General features: G+C 36.5%; 1 protein-coding gene and 1 long non-coding RNA gene across 2 annotated transcripts in view; both read right to left on the bottom strand.

Annotated features, from left to right (window-relative positions):
• Nucleotides 1–17,716, bottom strand: part of RAD51B (RAD51 paralog B) — a 784,849-nt gene that overhangs the window by 665,943 nt on the left and 101,190 nt on the right. The window lies entirely within an intron of this gene.
• The window catches only part of LOC141553487 (uncharacterized), a 29,274-nt gene that overhangs the window by 1,229 nt on the left and 10,329 nt on the right, over nt 1–17,716 (bottom strand). The window contains exon 2 of the long non-coding RNA XR_012485474.1: nt 195–273. This is a non-coding gene — a long non-coding RNA (uncharacterized LOC141553487). The remainder of the gene's footprint in view (nt 1–194; nt 274–17,716) is intronic.

Here is a 17,716-nt window from a genome sequence, read left to right as displayed (position 1 = left end):
TCCAGTTGGAGTTTGATACTACTCTAAAGATTATATGTAATTATGTCTATACTCTTAAATACATTCAGAGTAGATGAAAAGTATTCTCACAGGAAAAGACTCTGGCAGCTGCAGGTAGGGAAAAAGGGTACCTACAGAAAATAAGATTTGAGCTAAATCTTGAAGGAAAACAGAGAAGGGTATAAAGAACTTACTAGATGCCAGACAGTGTGCTAAGTACTGAGGTTGCAAACATCCAAACAATCCTTATCTTCAAAGGAGTTCCTCTGGAAGCTTTGTACAAAGAGGAAGGGTTTTCATTAGAAATTTTATTGGTACAGTGATTGAAGGTATAAAGCAATCAAACTACCCACTCAGCTTTCCAAGTATTGTATGGACCACCAATGAGAACTCATCCCTTACGAACACATAAAGGATTGTATGATATAATTCCCTCAAGCCAATTTTGGGGAGTATATAGATACAATTATCTCTTCTACATTGTAGGGTTTGGCATATGGTATCTTTGTGTCTTGAAAAATCCTTATAAAAAATTTGGGCCCTCTTCATATCAGAGAAGAAGTCTGAATTATTATGGAGTTAAAAATAAAATATGTTAATATTAAACAACACTATACAAATATCTTATGCATTTCTGAGTTTCTAAACTTTTTCTGTGCTGTCTATTGGCCTTTGTATATCATAAAACTACCAAAAAATTCCCATTTCATTTCTTATACCAACCCATGATATATTAAATCTAAAGACTAACCATGATATTTAAGAGATATAGTTCACATAAACAAAAGAAAAATTTTGCTTTGCTCCTAAAAAAAATAGTGAATAAAATGTATTTAAAAGTACGTTTTATGTACATTTTTTTTGTATTTTTATGTACTTAAAAGTACCCCAAGTATAAAGAAATGACTAGTTACATAAAATAAAATGATCAAAATACTATAATAATACCCTAAAAGTTGATATTGTCCAGGTTAAAGTAATCTGGTCAAGTTAGTCTGGGATGGGTTGGGGGAGGGTGGTGTTAGCTGGGATGATGAAAGAACAAGCACCAGAGTTATGCTGAGAAAGTCAGGTTCATTCATACTTTGATCTAAACTACAAGTTATGATTCAGAATAGATGACTGTGTTCTAAGATTTCTGATTAGGCTGTGTGATGGCGGGCAAGTCATAAAACACTGTCTGCTTAGAGGATCATAATAGCAGCTCCCTATATTAGTAGTTGAGGATCAACTGGTATATTTGTAAAATACTTAGCACAAAGCTTGATATAAACCTAATCAAATTAGTCTGTTGTTCCCTTGTAGTTGGCTGTGGAATCAGAACCAAATATGCATTCATTCACACAGGCTAAACCCATGAGTTCCTGACTTTACTATTACTTTTGTCAATTTTGTCTTTCCTTTCCTTGGGTGAAACGCTTTGAAGGGTAAGGAAAGCACACCACCAAAAATCCTGAAAGTGCCCAGATCAGAGTCTGTCAAGAGCTATCCCCAAAGAACCTTCTGGACATGCATAATATTACATTTATGTATAGGTGATGTGACAGTTCTGCAAGGAACTACCTCCATCCTTTGGCTGTGTTGCATTTGGAAGCAAACATGAAAGTGAGCCCATTCTATCCAGGGACAGAAGTGATGGAGGAAAGAGGATACCTTTTAGTTGAGGAGAATATGGTTTTATTTTTGTTCATGCTATATTTTCTCTGTAAAATGTCCTTTTATAAATGCTAATAGATATTAATTGGCTAAATGATAATGGACTCCTAAGCACTGATTCAAACAGAGAAGAGGTTACTAACTGTATTGGTATTTAATGTTGGGGAAAATACTCTAAAATGGAGATTCAATGCAAAAGCATTAGAAAAACATGTCCACTTTTAAAGCATCCCTAAAGCAGATATAAGGATTGACACATTTATAATAGCAAGTCTAATTTTGGGAACCTTACTTATCAGTAAAAGTGGGAGTGGGGATAATTAATCAATAAATATTTATTAAACACCATGTACCATTTACCTTGCTAAGTACTGAAGATACAAAAAGAGGTGATAGTTTAGGCCCTCAAGGAGCTCACAATCTAATGGGTAATTTTAAGGACCCCTAAATATCAGCCACCCAGGAATGGCAAAGTTAGTTTATTTTATGCTAAGCAAACACTGGAAAGAACGTGACAGAAGTAGCCAGAATTCAAAATGATGCAAGTGGGCAAATGACCCTAGAAGCTCTAGAATAGGATAGGAACTAAAAACAAACTAAGCTGAACATGGAGAATGAGGAACAGAAAAATGGTAAGAATAAACAGAGAAGATCACTTCAATGCTTTTAGGAAGACTATTCTGGTAGCTACTTGTAGAAAGGAGTAGAGAGGGGAGAAAGTTAAATCCACAAGTTAAATGAGCATATTTCATATACTGAATACAAAGGTATGGAAATTTAATGTGTATTAATCAAAATTTTAAATGCTTTTCTTTGGCTTATCTACAAATTGAGCTGCAAGCTATCAAATTTTAAGTCACCCAACTTCTTTTAGTTAATAAAAAAGAGGAAAGAAAATTTGAGAATAGAAGAAACAGTCCACACTTCACCTGAAACAAAGAATGCAATTATACTTTTAATACTTCTCCCCAATGTATAGAGCAGATAAAGCACTCAGTTTATATAAAGGAAGAAAATCAAAAATTAATCAAAACCCCCAAATCACTCACACATTACTTTGGCCTCATGCAATTTGTTCATCATTTCAGTCTCACTTTACCATCTCTCAATAGCCCAATTATTGGATAGGTTTTTCTACCTACAGCTAAATTACCTTCACAGATTTCTGAAACCCAAAGAACAATCTGGATGGAGCCTCCCTACTCTATAATGTTAGTTAATTATAATATTTATTTAGTTAGTTTGATTTATTTCCAAACAGGGCAACTGCTTTCATATGCTACAAAAGATGGCAGAAACTAAAGTAGAAATAAATGGAGCCAAAGACTGGAGTAAGTCTTGCTGCCAAGTAGCAGCAGGCATAAACTTGGCAGAATCCCAGACATTCTTCTAGGACCAAACACCTGGAGACAGTATGTATTCTGCAAAATATGAAAGTGCTTTTCCAACATCATGACCTAAGGATACTATTTATTTTATAAACCATCATACTACTGCAATGATAGTTTGCTGCAAAGACTATTCGATCCTCAACTCTATCTTGAAACCCTGATTTTATTCAACATTCATCACATATATCTATTCTATGAATCTTATTTCCAAAAGATACAAGACAGAATAAGTTGGCTGACAAAAATACATATCACAATATGCTCAAAATGAATATGTGATCTAAACATAAAGATGGCATCATGAAAAAATTAAAGAATATTGACAGAAAATATCTTGTCTAATCAGAGTTAGATTGATTATTCTTCTTTTAGGGGTATTCCTAAGTTTATTGGAAAGAAGGCAAAAGTAAACATAAAACAACTGTTTGAATAAAGTGGAAAAGTTCAAGAATGTTAATTTCTTTGGGATCAGGGTCCACTTTAATGATCTCCTGATCCAAAACAGAGATCTCAGGAACATAATTATTCCTTCTTTCTCTTTCTTCTTCTTGCTTTTTGATGCTTTTTTATTTTTTATTTTTGATTCTTACAAGGCGAGTCTGGATCCACTTAATCAGATGAGTAACATAATCTGCGATCTTGTTGCAAAGCTTCTTTCTGAGAATGATGGTGATCTCACAGGTGTTTGTCGATTTCAAAATTGACACCTAGATTGTGTAGTATTTTTCCATGACCTGTATCAACTTTTTTACAATCTGAATGAAACCCATATTGGCTGTGGGTATATAAGGACTACATAAGATATTCATTACAAATAAAGGATAGAAGTGATGATCAAAGAAGATTGCCTTTTCCTCCTTCTCACTGGCAACTTAAAAATATGGATGGTCAATCTTAATGGTATTTGAAATCTCAGAAAAGTACCTAGCACATAGTAAGTATTTAATATTCTATGTATCTATCTTATCAAATATGGTTTCATTCAATTTTTTCCCATCCCCAGTGTCTGATACCACTGTGCCTGGCACATAATAAATAATAATGGGTTAGTGACTAAGTAGTCAAAGTTATTAAGCAGAAAAAATGCTTATTTGTTTTTCTGCTTTAATCATAAGGAGAACTCCTATAGATGTCTGGATGAATAAAGTCTTCCATTCTTCCACTTGAAGCCTGTAACCTGTTTCCCAAATGTAGTTATTTCCTTTGTCAGGCCAAATGGTTTGTAGTATAATCTAAGTGAGAAAACCCCTTCTGTTTCCTCTTCCACTGACCTTTACACTAATGCCCGCTGGTTCCTTATTTTTCAAGTATAACTTTTTAATATTTAATGTTAGTACCCTTCCAAGTCTTTTAAATAAGATATATCCACTGCAGAGAGATCTTCTAGTCATGGGATTAATCCCACCAAGTGTCTTCTAGGTCAAATTTAAATTAAGACTATAATTCTTCTTTCCTGTTCCTTAAACTTTGAATATTTGAGCACAGATATTTAAAGATAGGGGTTTAATGCTGGCTCCTTTCCTGAATTCTCTCTCCTATGAATATCAGGTTATTTCATGTGCAACTCATCACTAAGTGTCTTTACTCTCTACATACTAGACAGATAAAAGTTACCTTTATCCTCTTTTGTCCTCCTTTGTTCAAAAGCCTTTTGTTTAAATTTAAGACAGGAATATTTAGAACAATAGCAGGTGCTAATTAAAGGCTAGCTAAAGAGACAGTAGGTAAATAAATGTTTACCAGATTTTGTCAGATATACATTTAACATTTATCTCTCTTCTGCTCCCCATAATCTATTAGCTGTCTTTCAAAGTTATTTTTATAATTTCATACAAATCTAACCTTGATGTTTTAATTCTCTTTGCCCCACCTAGTATAAAGCCCTTTATTATGACTTGTCTAAATAACTTATGAATGTGTCTTCCCAGTGTTTGCTTTACTGTATAGCAGCAACTATGCTTTTTCTTATTCTTTGAGGATTAGATATCCATGGCTGGAAATATAAGATTTGCTACTTATTGTGTAAATAGCTTGCTAAATCTGAGGAACTAAGAGAGTAAAACAAGTCACCAGAACAGAATACTATGCATGTAGGAAGCTGCAGGATTACACCAAGTCTGAGGGCAAATCAAAGTCCTCAGCTGGCATCAGTTCTGACCACCCAAAAGTCATCTGGGAAAAAAATCTAGGCTAGTGAATATTGAATTGCCCAGTGACGAAGGAGGCTGAGGGATATTAAGATCCATCCATCAAAGAAAACATAATCAGAAGAGAAGGAATCAAGAAGCATACTGTCCCAATCATAATCTTGACTAGTATGAGTATACAGCAAAGGGATTACACAAAAAAAAAGGTTTTCTCCTGTGGAGCTACAAGCATATTCTGGCCCCCACATGCAAACCCCAGAGGGTCCCTCCCATCCTTCAGGATTCTTTTTTCATTACCATGGTCTCATTCTTAGGGGGGGGGAATCTTCTTAATAAAGATGGGGTGTTATCTTTTGAGTGATTCTCTATGTTAACCAGAAAGTATTTCATAGCTGGACTTAAATCATTTGAATCAAATTTTAAGTAATTTATTGTGTACACTGCTTTATCTCTTTCTGAGTAACCCCCTCCATCTCCCGCTTTTTGTTTTTTGATAAATCTCTTGAGGGTCTGATTAGTTTTTTCTACAACACAACCCTGTCCTATAGGGCTGTAAGGAATCCCAAAAATATGATATATGGAGAATTCCTGTAAGAACTGTTTTAATATTTTTAGTGTATAAGGATCCATTATCAGTCTTAATGGTGTGGGGGATACCCATAGTGGCAAAACAGTGAAATAGGTGATTTATTACATGTGAAGCAGCTTCCCCTCGTTGAGAGGATGCAGATACAAAGCCTGAATAAGTGTCAACTGTAACATGAATGCCTATTTTCCCCATATGTGTAACATCCATTTGCCATATAGCATTTGCTCACCTCTGGGGTTAGTCCCCAGCCCTACAGGTCTTTGAGAATATGGTACACAAGCTACACATCTTTTTACTATGCCAGCTGCTTCTTGCCGGGACACCCCTTACAATCTCTGGAAAGATCTGACAGACAGATGCAAATGTTCATGAGTTTTTCTTGCTTGTTCTAAATGGCAGAGAAGAATGTGTTGTATAAGCAGATCATCCACTATTTTATTCCCTTCAAATATAGGATCCAGTCCATCCATAGAAGAGATGTTCCTTATATAAAAAATGGTACACTCTCATTAAAATCACCTTATACCTCCTGAAACAATGAGAAGATAGGTCCTGTTTGAGCCTTTATATTTGCTGTTTCTATTCTCTGGATCATCCCAACTGCACAGTGACTATCTGAAATGATATTGATGGGTTTGTCTATTTCCAATGCTTATATAATAGCATACAACTCATTCTGCTGTGTTGAAGTGTAAGGTGTAAAAAATACATTAGAGATGCCCAATTGTGAGGAATATATGGCCATTTTATTTTGCTTGGTGGCAGCAGTGAATACATTAGGGCCTTTAAGTGAATGTATTTTTGTTTTTGTAGGAAATATCCACTGCCATTGTTCATCTCCTAACCCTAACAAAATGGTCCAGGTTTCCTCAGTAGCTATTATTGTTATAGCTTTTTATTGACAAAACATATACATGGATAATTTTTCAACATTGACCCTTGCAAAAACTTCTGTTTCAACTTTTCCCCTCTTTCCCTCCGCTCCCTCCCCTAGATGTCAGGTAGTCCCATACACATTAAATATGTTAAAGTAGATGTTAAATACAATATATGTATACATATTCATACAGTTATCTTGTTGCACAAGAAAAATCAGATTTAGAAAGAAGGCAAAAATAGCCTGGGAAGAAAAACAAAAATGCAAGCAAACAATAACAGAAAGAGTAGAAATGCTATGTTGTGGTCCATACTCATTTCCAGAGTTCTTTCACTGAGTGTAGTTGGTTCTGTTCATTACACATCAATTGGAACTGATTTGGTTCATCTCATTGCTGGAGAGGGCCTCGTCCATCAGAATTGATCATCATATAGTGTTGTTGTTGAAGTGTATAATGAACTACTGGTTCTGCTCATTTCACTCAGCATCAGTCCTGAGTAGCTATTAAGCAATCTAATCTATCCTTGTTTATGCTAATCTATATAATTCCTGTTTCTCCTATTAACTGGGTAATTCTAAACAATTTTTTCCTTGCTATTTCAGCTATCATGTTATTTCTTTATAACAAATACAGGAGAGTTCTATGGGCTATTTGTTTCTTCAATGTGTTCTAATTCTAATTGTTCTCGTACTAATTGATGTAGAGTAGCAATGGTTCCACCCATATTGGTGTGTTAGTAATCCAAGTCATTTTGAGAGCAGTAGAAGCCATAGCAGCAATGACCATTCCTAAAAATCTGTGGTGATTTTCATCCCTAATTGATATAATATATCCCTACCCCATAAATGAATATGTAAGCCATCTATTATTAAAGGAAAAATGGTTCCTATCTTTCCATCTTTTTGCCTATTTACCAGTTCAGCGGACATCAAAGTCTCCTTTTCTGGTTCTGATTTCAGACTTTGTTTAATGAGATTATATATAGTAAAATTACTTTTTTGTATTTCTCCTGGGGGCATTGCTTATCATAAGTGATGAGCTGTTCGCCAAAAACAATTCATCTATCACAATTATAACTCTCTTAGTTAACCATGGAGAAACTTTGTAAACAATGTCCAGGAATTTCCTAATGTTTCCTAATTGAACTATGCACCCCTGCTCTTTTATACATTTATATATTATCCTGCATATGCTTCCCTATCTGAAGGGAGTAGGGTGCCTATTTTCTAACCCATTAGGTTACTTAACCACTCTCTGCCTGGTCTAGAAACAGTGTAGTTTGGTGGGCTCTCCCTCTAGAGTCCTCATAGAGGTTGGCGCGACTATGTAGCAGTGCTTGACCGTGAAGTGGTCACTCTGACACCCTTCTATGTCCCTTTCTCTATTCTCAGGGACCAGTTACTGTGGCCATCTTTTAGGAGCATGGCATATGAGTCCTTTGATCTCAGAGGCGAGAGGAATGAGGCAGGAGACTCACAGAGTGTGAAAAGAGTTCCAGATTATTATGCTGCACAGCCTTGTTGTTATACATTTTTATAAGCATGGTCAGCACGTGAACAGTAGACAATTCCCAATCACCATTCAGAGAAGCAGCTCATCTTCTGCCAATGGGAGGAGAGCCAATCCAGCAATTCAGCAGCTCACTCACAGATGAGAGGCCCTGTTCAGGCATCCCTGTTCATGTAGCCATTGGCTATGACCCTAGGCTTACACTCATTCCCCTGATCACAAATCATTGCTCCTTGTTCAAACAAGAACATTTCTACAACATGGCGGAAAACTTATTGTGCATCAAGGGTCGAGGTGGCTCTGGTACTCCCTCTCTCCCTCTCTGGTACTCCCTCCCATAATTTTGCAGTCAATCAGTTTTACTTTATGATAATCAAAGGGCTACAGTGAGATCTACTTTTACCTAACAGGCATAATCAAATGCCTACTTTTCTATGACTGGGCTTCCACTGTTTATGGGAACAGATCCATCATCTGATGCCACTGGAGTAATTCATTCTCAGCTCCTGCTGCCATTGCACTGCTTTCTGACCCACTTTTCTGCCCAGTGCCATATGATGCAGTTGGGGCTTCTGTCCCAGACCACTGCTCACTGCTACCCTGAAGTGCCATGTCTGTACTCACTGAAAGTATTCCCAAGGCCATCATCTGGGCTTATTGACACCAACCCCACCTCAGACTGCTGCGAAGTCTGTGATACTACCAAGGTTAACTGTTACATCCTATGCTGATATGAAGCAACTTCGATTCCTGGGTCCCTGAGCTCTTCTTCCCTATGCTAGGAAAGAACATAATATTAGGCCTAAACATTTACTACTGAAGTGCCAATGTACCAGCCTTCCTATTCTCAGCAGTAAACTTTGCAGGTACTGATGTTGGGGCCTGACCCTATACTCCTGTTATGGGGGTAAGACACAAGGTAAGAAAAAGCTAGAGATTTCTCAGGTCTAGTACATGTATACACAGGTATTTCAATTGAGGCAATGTACCTGAGACATGAAAACTACACTTTTCACGGGTATCTCATAAAAAGCTTCAGGGAAAAAGAATTATAATTCAGTTTAGGGATGAGAATGTAAACTTTCTAAACTTATACAGCATTTTAACCTATGCTTAGATAATGGAATTGAATGTAATTACTATACAGACTCATTTCTCTAATTCCAGAAATGCCTCTGGGTCCCTTATGTCTTTTCAAGTGCCTTCCCCTATAGATTACATTAAAAAGTCACAATAAAACCCCCAGGGGGGAGGGGGGAAGAGTAAAACTGTGGTTAATCTCTTAAATTCCAAATTTTAAGAACTAATAAAATTCAAACAATTCTTCAGTATAGTTGTTAGTACTAAAATTACAGGGAGCTAACTTGGTTTGTAATTGTTTATCGTTGGGGATCCTTATACCATACTTCACTATGTGCTCTATACAAAGTGACCACTTATTAATTGATTTATTCATTCAATTATTCATTCAAGAAGCATGTATTATTTTCTATACATTATACTAAGCTCTGAGATACAAAGAAAAACAAAATGACAATCCTTTTTCCAGGAGCTCATAATCACAGATCACGGTATTTTCAACAATAATAGTGAAGTTAGGAAGAGGAGATTTGTAGTACAATATGATAAAATATGTTTTGGAAATGTTAGGTTTAGTCAGGAAGCCAATGAACCTTTTTTTTAAGCTTCTATTATCTACCAGGCATAGTATTAAGCCCTGGGATAGAAAAAAAATTAAGAAAAAAAGAAAAGAAAAGAGTTTTTGTTCTCAAGGAATTCACAATCTAATGGGTAAAACAAAACAAAACAAAAAATATATATATAAAATGGCTATGTATAAACAAGCTACATACAGAGATAATCATTGGGAAGGGGGGGCAAAACACTAAAATTAAATTAAAGGGGATCAGAAAAAGGTTCTTATAAAAGATGGGATTTTATCTGAGACTTGTAAGAAATTAAAGGCAAGAGGTAGAAATAAGGAGGGAGGAAATTTCAGTACAGGGGGCAGAGCCAGTGAAAATGACCATTAGGAGATGGGGCAGCTTGTCTGAGGAGCAGCAAGAAGAACAATGTTATCAGATCACAGTGTACATGGAAGGGAGAGAGTGAAGTGTTTAAAAAAAGACTTAAAAATGTAAAAAGTGGGCAGGTTGTGAAGGGATTAGAAGAGGGTTTATATTTGAAGTTAGAGATGATAGGAAGCCACTGATGCTTATGGAAGAAGCTGGTGACAGGGTCAGCCCTATACTTAAGGAAGATTTTGGTAACTGTGTGCTGGTGTGAGGAGAAAATTGATACAGAGAGATCACAGCAGGCTCATATGACTGTTGAGGCATAGCAGCTTTTTTCTCAATTTCCATTCTTTTTGATTATTCTTAAAGCCTCTGATACTGTCATTTGTCCTCTTTACCTTGATAAGAGGGACACCATTCTCTCTGGATTCTTTTACCTTTTTTTATCTCCTATTACTTCACAACCTGGACCCTCCTTCAGGCCAAATACTATAACTTTAAGTTGCGCCTCAGGTTTCTATCTGGGCCCTCTTCTCATCCCCCTCCTCAGTGCTTCACTTGGTGATCTTATCTACTTTGCTAGGTTTAACTATTTTCTCTATAACACCCCTAACTGTTGGCATGCTAATCTTTGGTCTCCTAGTATCTCAAACTGGATGTCCAGGAGATATCTTAAATTCAACATGCCCAAAAGAGAATTCATCATCTTTCTCCTTCACAAACTTCTCTTTTGTTGTAAAAGGGACATCATTCTTCCAGTCCCCCAGATTTATCACCAAGTATCTCACCCAGTGGACTGTCAACTCCCTAAAGGGAGGGAATGTTTTTTGCTTCTTTTTGTATCCCGAGTGCTTAGTGCCTAGCACATGGTAAATGCTTAATAAATGTTTATTGACTGACTGATGTCAAAGGTGAATGATTTTCAAAGGTAGAAATGAAAGGACTTGGACCTTGATTGAATACTTGGGATGAAAGTGAAGAATTAAGGATGAAACCTAGGTTTTAAGCCTGGAAGACTGGGAGGATAGTAGTATCCTTGACAATAATAACATTATGAGACTAGGCTATTATCTTTCACCAGTTAAAGAATTCAGTTTTAGAAATGCTGAGTTTAAAATGTCTATAGGACATCCAGCTTGAGATGTCCAAAAATGCCCTTGGAAATCCAAAACTACAGATCAGGAATAGGGCTGGACAAGTAGATCTGATAATTTTTAAACAGAGAAGAATCACTGGAACAATGGTAGTTGGAGATTTGAGAATGGAAATAAGGTGAGAGCTTTGGGCTATTAAAGCAGATGTAGCAATCATCAGCACAGAAATGAATATTAACTCCATGAGGACTTGAGATAAACAAGTGAAACAGTAGGAAAAAGAAAAGAAAAGAAAAGAGGGCCCATGAAAGAATACTGCTCTTGATGTGGTCTGCTCAGAGATGCAGGTCCGAATGCAAAAGAATTTGGGAACCCCAAAATCAGTGGCAAAAAGGAAGGTTTGTTTTTCACTAAGAAGCTCTCTCTTAGCAGACAAGTCTCTTAATAGGAGATTTGCAAAGAATGTGTTAACAGAAACCTATTTTATGAGCAAATCTTGAAGCTGGGGGCAGTTTGAGCTAATTATCAAACCAAGATCTCCCAACTGAATGAAATTACTTTGAAGGCTCTTCCCATAATTTGGAATTTCCTGAATGGGGATCCAGCTACCCAAAAGACCAATGGGGGATGGTTTGCCCAAAATCTCCAGTTGAATGATGCTGCTTATCTTAGAAAAAGGCCAGTCTGGAAATTATGCCCCCTCCCAGACTCTCTCTGGGAGACCCTGAATCGCACTTCTTTTACAGATCAAAGGGGACACAGTTTCAGAGTGATTATCTTACAAATTAATGGGGATACCATTTCAGAGTTCACCCCCATCAGTCTTACCCACAGTTAGCAGAACATGACCTGCATAAAGACTTATGAAGGAGACTGAGAAGGACTTTACCAGGTAGAAGAAAAACTGGGATAAAATTGTATTACAAAAAGAATAAAATAGAAAAAAAAATGATTGGCAATGTCAAAGTATCTCTTCAAAGTAATTTCTGAAAAATTCTGAAATTCCCCTATAGGTCTTTTCCCTGCTAGACTGATCCCACGCTCATCTCCTGAAGAGAAGTCAAGCATGAGAATTTCAGAAAATACCATTCAATTTGACAATTAAGAAATCACTGATAACTTTGGAGAAAGCACTTTTGAGTGAATAATGAGGTTGGGAGCAGGACTACAAAGTTAAGAAAAGACTGAAAGGAAATGAAGTAAAGGCAGCTGTTCCAAATTCATGGAATTTATTGAGGAATGGTTATAGAGATATGAGGCCATACTACTGTGAATACAGAGGTCAAATAAGAGTTTGTAATCTGGAGGGAAACAATTGGTAGTTGAGAGAGAGGTAAGTGGGAAAACCCACTGTGGGAAGTAGGAAAGTGTGCAAAAAGATTGCCTTATCATGGTGAGAACTTGGTTGAGATCATGTAACATAAATTTGTAGTGAATTCACTCAGCACAGTCTCATGATTTTTTTCTAGCAGCAAGTGGGAATAAAAGCAATAGGTGGTAGAAGTAACACAAAAGATCGTCAAAACAATAAAAGGAGGCAAAGAGTTTGAAAGAAGGGTTAAATGGTTCACAAAAGACTAAGATGGGGAAAGGAAGAGAGTGCAGCAGGGATAACAAAATGGGAAAGGAATCAGGACTCGGGATTGGAAGTCACATGAAGGTGAAGAACAGGATTTGGGGTTGCAAAGCAGAAAGGAAGATAGAATGAATAACAGAGATCTCTGACAATGGAATTTCAAAGTTCATGAACATGAAAGAGACAAGACAAAAAACAGACAAAGAGTTAAGTGATTTTTCCAGGTCATCCAAATACTAAATGTCTGAGGTAGATTTGGGATTTCTGGAATTTGAAGCCCAAATACTATCCATTAGGACACCTACCTGCAAAAATTGTACACCTATAGCTGAAAGGAAATGCCAACCAAAGGCCATTAGCCCAATACAAGTAATTTCTGAAAAGTAGAACCTTCCTTTTATCCTAATGAGACTTTTCCCTGCTAGATGCTGATCATCCCTACCTGAGATAACCCAGACTCCTCTAACTCGACCTTCCTCAACATCTACCCAATCACTACTGCATGAAATTCACTAGACCTTTTCATCTGTCCTAACACCTCATCGTCATAGATGTTGTTTAATTAGAATACAGGATCCTTGAGTCCTGGGGACTATCCAGGTATCTTCTTGTTCAGCACTGTGCTTGTGACATACAATAAGAGCTTAGTAAATGCATTTCTATTCCACTCCATCTAGTCTAATACTTTACTTTACAGATGAGGTTCATGTGTACATCACAAACTATCTTAGTGTCAAAGTCTCATTAGGCTGAGCTCCATATTACTCTTCCATGTCACTGCACACACACATAATCTTTTTAGTTTCCTTTTATGTGACTGACCACTGTCTTCCCTAATTGGAATTAAACTCTTGGAGGACAGGGATTGTCTTCCCTTTCTTGCATTTTTATTCCTAAAACTTAGCCCACCGTCTGGAACTTGTTTACTGACAAAGAACTGGAATCTATCTCCAAAACCAAAAAAAGTGGATAGAGCACTGAGCCTGTAGTGAAGAAGACTCACCTTTCCGAGTTCAAATCTGACCTGACACAAGCTAGCTGTGTGATCCTAGGCAAGTTAATTAAAACTATTTGCTTCAACTTCCACTTTTGTAGAAGAAGCTGGAAAAGTAAATGGTAAACCTGTATCTTTGCCAAGAGAACCCCAAATGGAGTCACAAAGAATTAGAGATAATTGGAAATGACTGAAAAAATCACACCAAAATCTCCTCTCAGAATAACTTCCATTGGAGAGGCTAACAATGGATATAGCAAGGTGAATGAAAATAATAATACTTAACATGTATATAGCATTTTTAAGTTTTACAAAGTGGTTTACATGTTAAATCATTTGATCTTCAAAAAAGACCTCGTGAGATAGATGCTATTATTATCCCCTTTTTTTCAGAGGAGCTAACTGAGAAACAGAGATTGTAAATGGCTTGCCTAGAATCACATTGGCCTTCTTGATTCCAATTTCTGTGCTCTATCCACTGCACTATTCTACTACCTCAAATGTGATGATTTAAGCAAATCATGCATGTTTAGATACGATAATTAGATGGGATGCAGTATGGCATAGTCAAAGAAGAGTAGACCTCAGAGTATAGAAGATCTGGGTTTAAGTCTTATTCTGACACATCTGTTCTATAACTTTCTACAAGACACTTCATCTCTAACTGTCCCCAGGCAATTCCCTGGATTTATTCAGACCTATAATGGGAAAGGGAATTTCATCATTAGGAACTCTCTGTCAGTAAAATCATAGATCCAACACCTCTTCCACACACACCAATATCTCACTAAGGAAAAAAAAAAGGTATGTGGTAATGTTTATATTGCAAGTAAATATTATCTATGAAAACTGAGAATCATCTTAGTTATAAGTTTCCTTTAACATTAGATTTGTTTTATTTAAAAATAAAATCAGTAATATTCCCTTTTAGTCTTGATTCTATTTTCTCATTCCTTTTCCTTTTCAGTATAACAAAAAGCCTTTATGGATTTTTGCTTCAATTTAAAAAAAAAAAAAGTATATTTGTATTCATTCTTAGTTTCTTTCTACTAGGATTCTGGGAGCTTCATATATCTATTACTTTTGCTCAATCCATTACCACATCTCTTCAACGATTTACCCTTCTTCTTCAACAAATTCTCTAGTAAATACCTTCAAATATGCCAAACTATTACAAGTACCTAAGCAAAAGGAACTTTTAAAAAGTTTAAAAAGAACTTTTTAAAAAGAATGATTTCATTATCAATGAGGGATGCCTGGGATCAACCTGGGAAGCATTCCTACAGATAACGTGTAAAGAGCTGAAAGGAACCATTGGGAAGCTATTTCAATATTTCATTCCCAGACCAGAGTTTATTTTTTAAAAAGTTGATTTAAGCTTTGGTGGAATTTTTTTAAACTAAAAGTTGTATTTCAAAAGGAAAAAAAAATAAAGATGAGAAAGACAGACAGACAGAGAAACAAAGACAGAGAAATAAGGATTGGAAGGAGGAAAGAAACATCTCTTTCCTGGAGTTGACCCAGGCGATGAAAACTTTCTTTACACTCAATTGGTTCTTAATCCTCAACAAGGTTTTGGCCTTTACCCTCAAGTTATTTATTTTCCTTAATAATCTCTTATGAGAGACCTTATCAAAAGCCTTTAGAAATTCCAAGTGAATTATAACGAGCAGATCCTACTATTTTTATTAATCTCTCCCTCCTTCTATTACAGTTAAAAAAAAAAAAAAAAAAAAAGGCAAACAGCTCTTTCCCCAAAGTGGTTCCTCACCCTGAACAAGGATAATCATTCTTTCTCTTATTCAAGTGTTAATCTGTTCAATGCTTTCCTTTCCTTTTCTCACTCAGCTCTAAGCAAATGCATAAAAGATGAGATGAGGAAATCAGAGAAAACAAGATCAACACCAAGGAGTAACAGGGTCCATCTGCAAACTTTGTCCCATCACAGCAGCATGTCACGGACATTCTTTTGGGAAGGATTCTCCCAATATAGAAGAACTAGGTAAAAAGGATAGAGAATTTTAGAAGGCTGGCTGTACTTGCTATGCTCTACCATGCATGAATCTTTACAAAGGCACTACTGGCTAATGTGTCATAGGACTATTACATTATTCAGACTTGCTTCTCAAGGTCAATTGTGATTTTAATTCAGATGAGAGGAGTGAATGGCAGGAGGGTAAATACACCTATCAAGTCTCAGACATAAAAATTTCTAGAGCTTCAAAGTCCAGAAGTAGAAGGTCAGAGGAGAGTACGGGACTGGGGAAAAGATTCACTTCATCAATCACACCCCATGAAAAATATGGGCATTCAAGACATAGCATTTAAAATAAAATAAAATCTACTGTATTTTTTTCCTTATTTAAAAAGACCTGACAATCCTTTGGCTAAATCACGATGTATGGTATCGTTATAATCTGTTCAAAGCAAAAGAGAACCACAAGACCAGGAGAGTTTCATCATCTCAAACTCAAACTCTGCTGAGACTATGAAGCTATTCCCAAGGGTTTTTATTCAAATGTCATCCTAACTCTGCATTATTTTTAGTATTAGACTTTGGATTCTACCCCCACAAAGAAGTCACAAGTCACAAGAGGCCCATGAACAATGTCCAGATGGAGAAAATGCCCAAGTGCTACCCTCCCACTTGTGGGTTCCAAGATAAACACCACAAGAAGTATGTGTGACTGAACTCGGCTCTCATTCCTAATTAAATACTGCATCACGTGCACAGTGTAGAACTTAAAAAACAAAACTCCACAAATATCCTGCACGGTTCATAAGCTAGACTTGGACAAGCACATGACCAATTTGTAAGAAGCAAACATGAAATAGAGAGGAGGGGTAAGAGTGAGAAAAGGTCTCTGTCATGCCCTTTCCCAGAAAATCTGTGCTATTTTCAGGGAATGTTACTGCAATGTGGCACATAGATGAAAGAGGAAACGGCATTTTTCTTTGTTCTTGCTGACAACCCTGAATTCTGAAACTGCACAGCAAGTGGGGGAACCCTGCATGGATTTCAAAATCCCCAACTAAATCTGCACAAACACCATTTTTTTGAAAGCACAAAGCTAATGAATACTTCAATGTCTGGCATGCTAGTCCAGACACAATCCCTTTGACCTATCAGTTGTGTTCTGGACTGAGTGCATATAACCATAGGGGTCAGGGAAACAGTACACATGGGTCATGTGAAAAACCTTCTAACCTAACTTGTAATTTGTTTGGGTAGAAAAAGGGGGAGATGAAGAAAAATTAACATCTTTTCACCACCTTCTTATTTTGTTTTAAATTGTCTAAGTAAATCTTTTAAAGAACTCACAAGACTATATTTTAGAAATAGTCAATTCTTGTTTTCAAATTTATAAGGTTTACTTTCCAGTTCAGATGCTCTAAAATTTACTTAATATGCATGCATGTGTGTGTGTGTGTGTGTGTGTGTGTGTGTGTGTGTGTGTTTTATTGTCTATAAGGGGGTCAACCGGCAAATATTTGTTAAAGACTATTGGGATAATAGAGCATTTTGAAAGTTAAATACATGTTGGATATTAGTAAAATTGATGAAAGGAGAGGAGCTGCTAAGACATTGGAGCCAAACGAGCCTTCTTTTGTTTTTTTTTCTGAAACAAAAGAGAAGTAGTTGAGAGTTCCAGGCATAGAATTCTGTAAAAGCATAGAGAGAGAAGACTCATAGAGTTAGAGCTGAAAAGGGACCTCAAAGGCCATCAAAATCCAGCTCCTTCATTTTTTAGACGAAATAAACTAAGGGCTAGTGATCTGCCCAAGTTCTATCAAATCAATTCCTCTGATTCCAAGAACCAGTGAGTATTCTTTTAGCTACATCCTATGGCTCATGTAAGAAAGACA

Source organism: Sminthopsis crassicaudata, chromosome 2 (genome assembly GCF_048593235.1).
Source record: "Sminthopsis crassicaudata isolate SCR6 chromosome 2, ASM4859323v1, whole genome shotgun sequence".
Classification (NCBI taxonomy): Eukaryota; Metazoa; Chordata; class Mammalia; order Dasyuromorphia; family Dasyuridae; genus Sminthopsis; species Sminthopsis crassicaudata.
Note: the sequence above shows the minus strand (reverse complement) of the source record. Positions and strands in the feature narration are given on the sequence as shown.